The sequence below is a fragment of the Camelus bactrianus genome, chromosome 31, assembly GCF_048773025.1.
Source record: "Camelus bactrianus isolate YW-2024 breed Bactrian camel chromosome 31, ASM4877302v1, whole genome shotgun sequence".
Lineage (NCBI taxonomy): Eukaryota > Metazoa > Chordata > Mammalia > Artiodactyla > Camelidae > Camelus > Camelus bactrianus.
In genome coordinates, this window is record NC_133569.1 from 18334078 (window position 1) to 18343793 (window position 9716).

Below are 9716 nucleotides of genomic sequence, written 5' to 3' on the forward strand. Positions count from 1 at the left end.
ATAAACAAGGACCTACTGTACAACACAGGGAACTATATTCAATATCCTATAATAACCTATAATAGAAAAGAATCTGAAAAATAATATACATATATGTATAACTGAATCACTTTGCTGTACACCTGAAACTAACACAACATTGTAAATTAACTGTACCTCATTGAAAAAAAAGAAATTGTTCTTGCATATTCAAGCCTATGTGCGAGGCCTGTGTGTATGTGTTGCTTTCTCCATTTAACAATGTATATTGGACACCTTTCCACACCAGTACCTAAAGGTCTTCTGCATAGTTTTTAGTGTTACCTAGTGTTTCTTGGTGTGTGTGTATTTATTTAACTAGACCTCTAATTTTGGATGTTTGAGGAGTCTTTTGTTTGCTTGGGTTTTTTTTGGTTGATATTATGAACAATACCACAAACCACATTTCCTTGGACTTCTCTGTTTGTACTCGGGTAAGCGAATCTGTAAGATAAATTCCTAGAAGTGAAATATTCAGGTCAAAGGGTATGCCTAATTTAATTTGCGAAAGATTGTGAAACTGTTAGACAGTAAACATATACTGAAAGCTTTCTCCATGCCGAGCACTGTGCTGGGTGCTGGGGACAAAAGGTCACAGTCTTCTCCCTTGAGAACTTCACGGGAGAGACACAGGGAACAAATTATTACACTGTGATGTGGTTAGCACTATAATAAGGGTTTTACAACACTTATTATCATCTTAATCTGTTAGCTACTAGTTTTATTCCCTTACTGTGATTTTTAAAGATTTTTGAAGTGTTTTTCATTTCAAGGTAATTTTGGATTGTGGTATGTGTCCCATCAAAAACAAAAACAAAAGAGGGGATGTAGCTCAGTGGTAGAGTGCATGCCTAACATGCATAAGGTCCTGGGTTCAAGCCCCAGTACCTCCATTAAATAAAGAGATGAATAAACTTAATTACTCCTCGCCAAAAAACTGTAACAAAAACAAAAAGTTGAGATGGGCTTAGCAGTGACAGCATGAAGTCAGATTGATATTTGAGAGACTTCCAGGTCCAAATACTCTTGTACCTGTTATGTCTTTTAAGCTTCGTAAAGTTACGATTATTCCAATTTTACTAATGAGGAAACTGAGGTCAGAAGTAGATTAAGGAATTTGCCCAAAGTTGTACCATTAAAGGATAGTGTAGTTTGGTTTTGAACATGGGTATCTTTGATGGCAAACCCGAGTCTTTTCTACTGAGCAGTTTGGCCATGCCACTGTGAGTCACACTGTCCTCAAGGATTCGAAACTATAGCCTTCACCATGACCGTGAGTTTCTGGAGGAAAGGCACAATGCCAGGAATGAAGAAAAACAAGTAGGAGAAAGACCCACTACTTGCGCTTGGAAAACTCACAGCTTCATGGGGAAGAGAGGTCTCCATCTAAATGTTTATGAACCATAAACCTTCATCCAAACTGACATACTTTCAGACCAATGCTGTAGCCCGAGGAGAGAATAATTGTCTTGAGTTAAGAGGATTGGTTGGTTTGAAGGGAGCAGAAGGAGGAGGAATTGGATGGAAGTGGTCAAAAGGTACAAACTTCCAGTTATAAGACAAATAATTACTAGAGATGTAATATACAACATGATTAATATCATTAACACTGCTGTATGGTATGTATGAAAATTGCTAAGAAAGTAAGTCCTAAGAGTTCTCATCACAACAGAAAAAATATTCTTTTTTTCTTATTTTGTAGCTGCATGAGATGATGGATGTTCCATAATCTTATTGTGATAATCATTTCATGATGTATGTAAGTCACTATGCTGTACACTTTAAACTTATACAGTGCTGTATGTCAGTTACAGCTGAATAAAACTGGAGGGGAAAAAAAGAAGATTGGTTGGTTTGAAGGATGAGAGGGTGGTTTGGGAGGAGAGGGGAAGCATGGAGCTGGTGGTGCTGGGAGGGCCAGCATGGTTAGGTGGCTGGATCGTGATGTACATAGGAGTTTATGTGGGAGGTAAGGCTGGGAAGTTAAGTTGGTGGCGTATTATGGAGATTTTTCAAGGCCATATCCAGGAGTCTGAACTTTCTTTGTTAAGTATAAAAGTTTTTTTTTAACAGAAAAATGACGTGAATGGATCTGTGATGCAGAAGAATGAAAGTTAACAGTATGCAAGAAAAATTAGACTGAGGAACCCTTGAGGCAGGGAAATCAATTAGGGGACCACCGTGAAAGTCTGCCTGCAAGGAACTGATGGCCTAGACTCGGGAGATGGCCATGGACACCGACTGGACAGGGACAGGTTTGAGAGATGTTGTGGACTTGGACTCAACATGGTTTGATCTAATAGGTTTGCTGAAGGATAGAGGGAGAAAAATAGAGCTGTCTAGCCCAGGGTGAGTTTTCAGGCAATGAATGGAAGTGGGGGGATGGGGGGTGGGGCACATGAGAAAGAGCATTTGATGGGTGAAGATAAGGAGTTCAGTTCTGAGGTGTGGAGTTTGAAACTATGTATGTGAGATGCCTATAAACTAGTTGGAAAATACAGTCAGGAGATTGGGAGAAATATCCGAGCCACAGATGTATATTTAGGAGTCATCTCTAGAGGTTGTCATTAAAGGTAAGGGAGATTCGTTGGAAGAAGAGGACCAAGAAAGCCTAAATTTAAGGAATTATTAGGGAAAGAAACCAGGGGAAAAAACTGAGAAGTAGAGATGTAGGTGAGGGTGTAGGCAGCATGAAAACCAAAGGAAAGAGTTTCTAAGAAGAGATGGTCAATAGTTCGTACCGTAGAAAATTTGAGAAGATATGAGTTGAATGCCATTCATTAATATGTTGAGTGTCATGATTAGGAAAACTTTGAGATGATGGATCTATAAACAATAGTTCAAAGCATTTCAAAGAGGAGGTAATTCGGTCATAATCCAGCAAGTCAAGTACAACTGAGGGGAGAGTATGGGGCAGCTGGTCTTCAGAGTCCAGCAAGTGGGCTGTGATCATCTTGGATGGACTGGTCTTCCCATAACAAAGTGGACCTACCACCATGCTAGGGTTAATGGTGAGAACTCTAGGGGAAAAAGAACGGTCAAGCGTATGGTAGACGGTAGGGACAAAGCAGTACCTTTGCAGAAACTGGGCCAGGAATGTGGGAAAGGTGAGGTCGGTGGAGAAATTGACTGTTGGTCCAGTTGGTGCCAAGAATCTCTAATCACCTAGACCTGGGGGTGGGGTAGGGGCTGATGGTCCAGAACTACAGAGGGGGACTTACAGTCAAACTAAAGGAGCTTGAGCCTCAGGGCTGTTCCCTTTCAAGACCCTGTGGGGGCCCTACCGAAGCATTCAAGGTCCTTCACTTGAGTAAAATTTTCAAAATTAAGACATCTTGAAAAGCTATAGTTGATTTGGACTGCTGCCCATTCCATTGGTCTGGCCCCCTGTCATATTTCCCCTCCCGTTGGTGGTGTTGGAACGGCCATGGGCATTTTGGGATCCAGTTAAAGGGAACTTGATTTTCAGCATTAATGGGATTGAATCTGGGTTTAGTGGGATATATTTCTTTGGCTCACAATCACTTTCAAGTCTACTTACGTCATTGCTGGCCATCCAAGTGTGGTGACATGAAGGTATGGGGCCAGAGGACTTATGATACAAATGTGTCCCACCACACCCAGCCCCAAAGCATGGGGAGGATGGAAGAGAAATAAGCCTTGAAATGTGGAATCAAAATTAAGCCTGGGAAATTCTGCCAAATTCTATTGTTCATATGAAAGAAATATCATAAAGGACTTTTAAAATTCAATAATTTTATTAAATTTTAATTTTAATAATTTTATTGAATGTATTTATTGGAATTATCATAATAAACAAATATTTCAAAGAAATGCTAGGAAAAAAGAGGGATTTACCTTTCCATTCTCTCCATAAATTATATTACAAAATCATCAGGTGAAGAAGGGATCAAAGACAATGAAGTGAAAAATTAGGAAAAATGTAGTACAGAAGACCACTAGGCAGCAAATTGATAAAAGTATTACATTGCATTTTCTGGATTTTTTGATTAGCTTTCCTAGGTGTATCAGCTTTAAAAAGCTGCTATTTGTTGTGATTTATTTTCTTATTTGAATTAAATATTCATTTTATATCCAATTTTAATTCTGTACTTTTTCTCCATCACATGTACAAAATGTGACGTTCTGAATCCCTTAATTTATGTAAGCTTGAGAGTCCATGAAACCTGGGTCTGTCCCTCTTAGATCCTTACATATTTATGGTACCAAGAATATTACTGGTTGTGAAAAAAGCTTTGTGTGTCTAAACAAAGAAGAAAATCTGGGGTATTCAAATAAGTGGGCTCTATTCTACTGTAACCTCTTTACTTGATAACACAGAGAGATGCAAATCTCTGTCTGATTCATCCTGCATGGCAATGAAGCATGACTGAGAATGAATTCTAAATGCTTTAATAGGCAATTTTTTTGGAGCAAAGGTGCACTTTGCATAAGTGCACAATAAATATTTGCTGATTTGAGGAAAGATGGTATGTAAATACATAGTCCATATTGAAAAAGATAGAAACTTTTTTCATCTAATGGAGGTTGGTAGCTGGTAGATAAAATCATCATTGTTCCAGGAGATCTTTTCCTCCTTTCTCATCACCTAGCCTCTTCTCCTCTTATTAGAGATTAAATACCTTCTACTGGTATGCTCTAGGGGAAAAGATGGACCCAGACAATGGGGCAGAAGAGATTACAACACGCATTCATTCATCAGACTGTTATTGAATGTCTACTGAAGCTAGCATGACCTGGGTCAGAACTTGGGTGTGCAAATGTGAGCACATCTCTTCTATTTTGTCAATGAATCCTTCAAGATCCAACATGCCCAACTTAGCAGGAAATACAGCTTCTCCCTCTTGAGGCATCTCTGATTTGTCTGAGAGCATTAGACCAGTTCAGCCCCCAAAGCTAGGCTAGCCCTGGTTCTGCCAGGCAGGGAACACAGCGGTGGAATCAGTGTGCTGCTGAGGTTGAACCTCACTTTTGCTGTAAAAATTGGTCCCATTCACAACTACGGATGCTCGTCCATCATGCTGAGGATGGTTTGCTTGTCCAGACCTCTCATGAGTGGTAGAAGTGCCTCAAATTTGGACTCCAAATTTAGAGCTTTTTAAATCCACACTTACATGTTTAGGCATCATGACCCTGATGCCAAGGAGGTTGGATCTGGAGGTATGTCACGGCATCCACACCCTTCTGGGAACCAGCTCTCCCCTGGGAACGTAAGTCCCGGCCACCAGTTCAGGTTCTTCTCTCTGTGGGAATGCATCTCTGGGAACTCTTCCACCAGCATCCACTCCATCAGAGAGTTTCTAATAATGTTGAACTTCAAAAACAAAGGAATTGGGGGTCTGAATCCATTTGCTTGCTCCTCAAAGGGCCTTTGAATGCTTTGTTCAGTCATTCATTTGCTTTCCTCTTACCCCCTCCAAACAAGAACCACCACCAAACAGCTCTGTGGGCTGAGGGGCATTCAGTGGGACTGAGCCCACTCAGCCCACCAGTTAATGTCTTATCACATGTATAAAAATGTGAGGTTCTGCACCCCCAAGCACCCCATTACATCTACAATAACTCAGACACTATCATTAAGGATAAAGAGGCAACCTGGCCTTCAAGGAGCACACAGTCTATAAATACATAGTTTCAGTGAAGGGTAATACATGCATATGCTCCTTGCAAAGTATACGTTGAGTGCTGGGGAACCACAAGGGAGGGGTGCTTAAGTCAACCAGGTGAAGCAGCGGTCTGAGTGACAGACACTGTGCTGAGCTCAGAACTGCCCCTCCTCTTCAAGGCTAGCCCATTATCTTTGAACAATGTTCACCTCAACTCGTTTCCTGGAGGCTCCCTAGCAGAACTTCCTGAAAATGGTAGAGGAGTCCCCCCAGGGCTGGGACCAGAGTGAGGCAAATTTTTTTAAGGGAGCACCAAAAGCTTCAGAAACTGAGACTGATACTTTTAAAAATGAATGGTGGAATACTCTTCAGCCATAAAAACTGACAACATAACGCCATTTGCAGCAACATGGATGCTCCTGGAGAATGTCATTCTAAGTGAAGTAAGCCAGAAAGAGAAAGAAAAATACCATATGAGATCGCTCATATGTGGAATCTAAAACAAAACAAAACATAAATACAAAACAGAAACAGACTCATAGACATAGAATACAAACTTGTGGTTCCCAAGGGGGCAGGGGTAGGAAGGGACAGACTGGGGTTTCAAAATGTACAATAGATATACAAGATTATACTGTATAGCACAGGGGAATATATACAAGATCCTGGCGTAGTTCACAGTGAAAAAAATATGACAATGAATATTTGTATGTTTATGTATAACTGAAAAATCGTGCTCTACACTGGAATTTGATACCACATTGTAAAGTGACTATAACTCAATTAAAAAAAATGTTAAAAAAATGAATGGTGAATTATGGCTGCCTGGTTTTATAAATAAAGTTTTATTGGAAATAACATCAGGATTAGGGTAAGGTGAGTGAGGCAGTGTCATGAAAGTAAAGCTTTGGATCTTGTCTTGATTTAAAATTGTGACTTTAGTTCATCATGGTGTTTTTTTTTTTTTTTTTTTTTTTTTGCCTTGTTTTTGTCTAGTTAGTATTTTATATTAAAACATGGTTTCTCTTGATTTCTGACTTGTTGGTGACCCTGTAAATTCTGTGTTCAAAGAGAATGCTTTGCCTGCCTTGTCTTAGCCCTGGGTCCACTGCCATCAGTCTTTCAGACACATTTTGTCACGTCTAAGGCATGGATTAAACACAGCAGAGATGGCTGCTGTACATATAGAATTCCAAGATACAGTAAATTCTATAAATGAAAAGGACAGGCTACTAGGAGAGAAAACAGTACTATGTAACGACTTCAGATTTGGTAGTTTGGAAGCCCTCTCTGAGGAAGTGGCATCTGAAATAATCTCAGACTTCTAGAAAAGTTGCAAGAATGACACAAAACTCCAATAAACCCTTCACTCAGATTCAACAACTTTTTTTTTTTAATCTTAAAAATAGTTAATTTATCCCTTGGCCTGTCCATTTTGAGGAATGTTTTTTGACTTCCAGTTGTTACAGATGTAGCAGTCCATGAACATGTGCTACCTCCCACCTCCTTTCTCTCTTCTTTTCCAAAATTTGTTAATTTCATTGTTTATATCTTGTCAGGACACGTACTTTTCACATCCCTTCAAATCATTCTAATGTGTAGAATTATTTTACTTTCAGTCTACAGTAAATGTATTCAAAACTTGCTGCCAATCTTTTTCTTCATAATTTTCCCCATTATCTCTTGGTTGGCTGAGATTCATCTTCTGGTACTTTTCTCAAGGAAAGGTTCATAGAATGTGGATATTGTCTGAATTCTTTCCTGTTCAAGACTATCTGTGGTCTTTACAGTTGAAAGATAATTTGGCTGGACAGCAGAATTCTTGAGTAACACTTTTTTTCCTTGGAGATCTTTTAAGCATTGTGCCCCAACCTTCTGGCACCGAGTGTTGCTGCAGAGAAGTTGGAGGCCAGCCTGATTTCTCTCCCCTGTGACTTGATCATTTTGCTTGACAGATTGAACAACTTTTAACACTTTGCCCCGTGTACATTCTCTCTTTCTCTCTCCCTCACTTTCTCCCTCCATACACACACATGCATATGCATTCACCCACACACATATGTTTAAAATAAAGAGTTAAAAGTGAAAGATGACAGTTACTAGCACATCTTAGAATCGTCACAAGGATAATCAAGTTTGAGTTTGAAGAGTTTGAAGATGAAGGGAAGAGAGGTGATGGACAATGGTCTGGGTTCCAACTGTTTGGGGAGATGAGATGGACAACTTGCCTGGAGGAATTGGGTTCTGGGAAGAGAAGAGACTATTATTTGCAAGAAAAGTGAGAAGAAATGGATGTATGGGCAGGTAGGTCTGTAGACTTAGAAGTGGGAAGGTGAGGAAAGTTTTGTTGGGTGATTTCTATGTTGTAAATTAGGAGTAAAGCAAAGTAGTGCTATGGACTGAATGTTAGTGTCTCCTCTGAGTTCATAAGTTGAAGTTTAAGCCCCAGTGTGATGGTATTAGGAATTGGGACTTTGGGGCAGTGATTAAGTCATGAGAATGGAGCCCTCATGTCAAGATTAGGGCTCTTTAGAAAGAAACAAGAGAGGGGAGGATACAGCTCAAGTGCAGGCCCAGCATGCACAAGGTCCGAGGTTTAATTCCCACTACCTCCATTAGAACAATAATTAAATAACTAGACCTAATCACCTCCCCCACAAAAGAGAAGAAGAAGGAGAGGAGGAGGAAGAAGAAGAAGAAGAGGAAGAGACAAGAGAGAGCTTGCTTCCTCTCTCTTTCCTCTGTGTTAGGACTGAGCCAGAAGCCAGCCATCTACAAACCAGCAGGAGGGCCCTCACCAGGCACGGAATCTACCAGCACCTTGATCTTGGACTTCCCAGCCTCCAGAACTGTAAGAAATTGACATTTGTTATTTAAGCCACCTAGTCTATGGTATTTTTGTTGGAGCAGCCCACACTGACTGAGATAGTTATTAGCTGATGGTGGAGGGAGATGTGGAAGAGATATAAAGTAATTTTTGTGGGGAGGAGGATAAAAGTCACATTATAAAAGCACAGTAACCTGGTTGAGTGGGGCTGGAACGCCCGTTTGAGGTTGCTGATCAAGAATTTAAAGGGCAGCCAATCTGCCAAGAGGTGTGTTTCTCCCACCATGCCCGAGGCACCGGGGTAAGCTGAAATTAAGCTGGACTCCTCCAGGGCTGGAGTGTCACACAAGGACGATGCTGAGTTGGCGGTTGAATTTGAGAGAGTCAATGTCATGTGAACCATGGCACCTGAATAGGACATCCCTGTCACACCCTGTCCTTCCTACAGCTGAATAGCTTGATGATACTCTGAACCAGTTTAACCACCGCCTGGTGTGGGAATGCCTTTTGTAAATTTATGGTCTGGAGGAGGAGTACTTTGAAAGGAAAAGGCTTTCCTGGCAAAGGAAACATTTAATAGAGATCTTTCTCCCTTTTGAGCTTCTCAAGGATGTTTATGTTCATATTTGGAATAAAAAGAATATGATTCCACTTCTCATAAGCATGTAACTGTTTATATCTTTCTTAAAAGAGCTTGGAATATTTCCCAAAGATGATGCTGTACATGTTTATCTACCAATGAGTGAAGAATACGAACTGATAATTTAAAAGTGGGGAAATGGAGCATTGAGATAACTTGCCTGATGTTATCAAGCCAAGAAGCTAGGGGAGACGGGGAAAGAACCCAGACATTCAGCTTTCTAGTTTCTGTTTACCGCTCATGTTTCCATGGAGAGAGATTTAGAGCACTCCAATCAAGCAGATGCGGATCCCACATTCTATTCCTAAAGATACACGTGGACCATGTTCATCAAGGTTTGCAAAGCTTTCTGAGAGCTAGGAATGATTTTGGTGGGGGCGTGAAAGACAAGATAATTTTAGTTCAATTTTGGAAAGCATCCCATCCCACCTTGTTAGAAGCTGAATTCAGTGTCAGTTTGGTGTTGGTTTGTCAGCTGAATTCTCTACCATGTCAGCCCCAATTCTCCAGCAATCCTCCTCTTTTACCCACCCTGTCCTCTCTTTCCTCTTGGTTATGCAAATTTGACCTAGCTCTTCCATCAAAAGACTGTCTTCCAAAAGCT

General features: G+C 40.5%; 1 non-coding gene across 1 annotated transcript; it reads left to right on the top strand.

Moving 5' to 3' along the window:
* The first annotated feature begins 839 nt into the window (after nt 1-839).
* On the top strand, nt 840-911 carry TRNAV-AAC (transfer RNA valine (anticodon AAC)). The gene has a single exon. It is a non-coding gene; the product is annotated as a tRNA-Val (tRNA).
* Nucleotides 912-9716: the final 8805 nt, after the last annotated feature.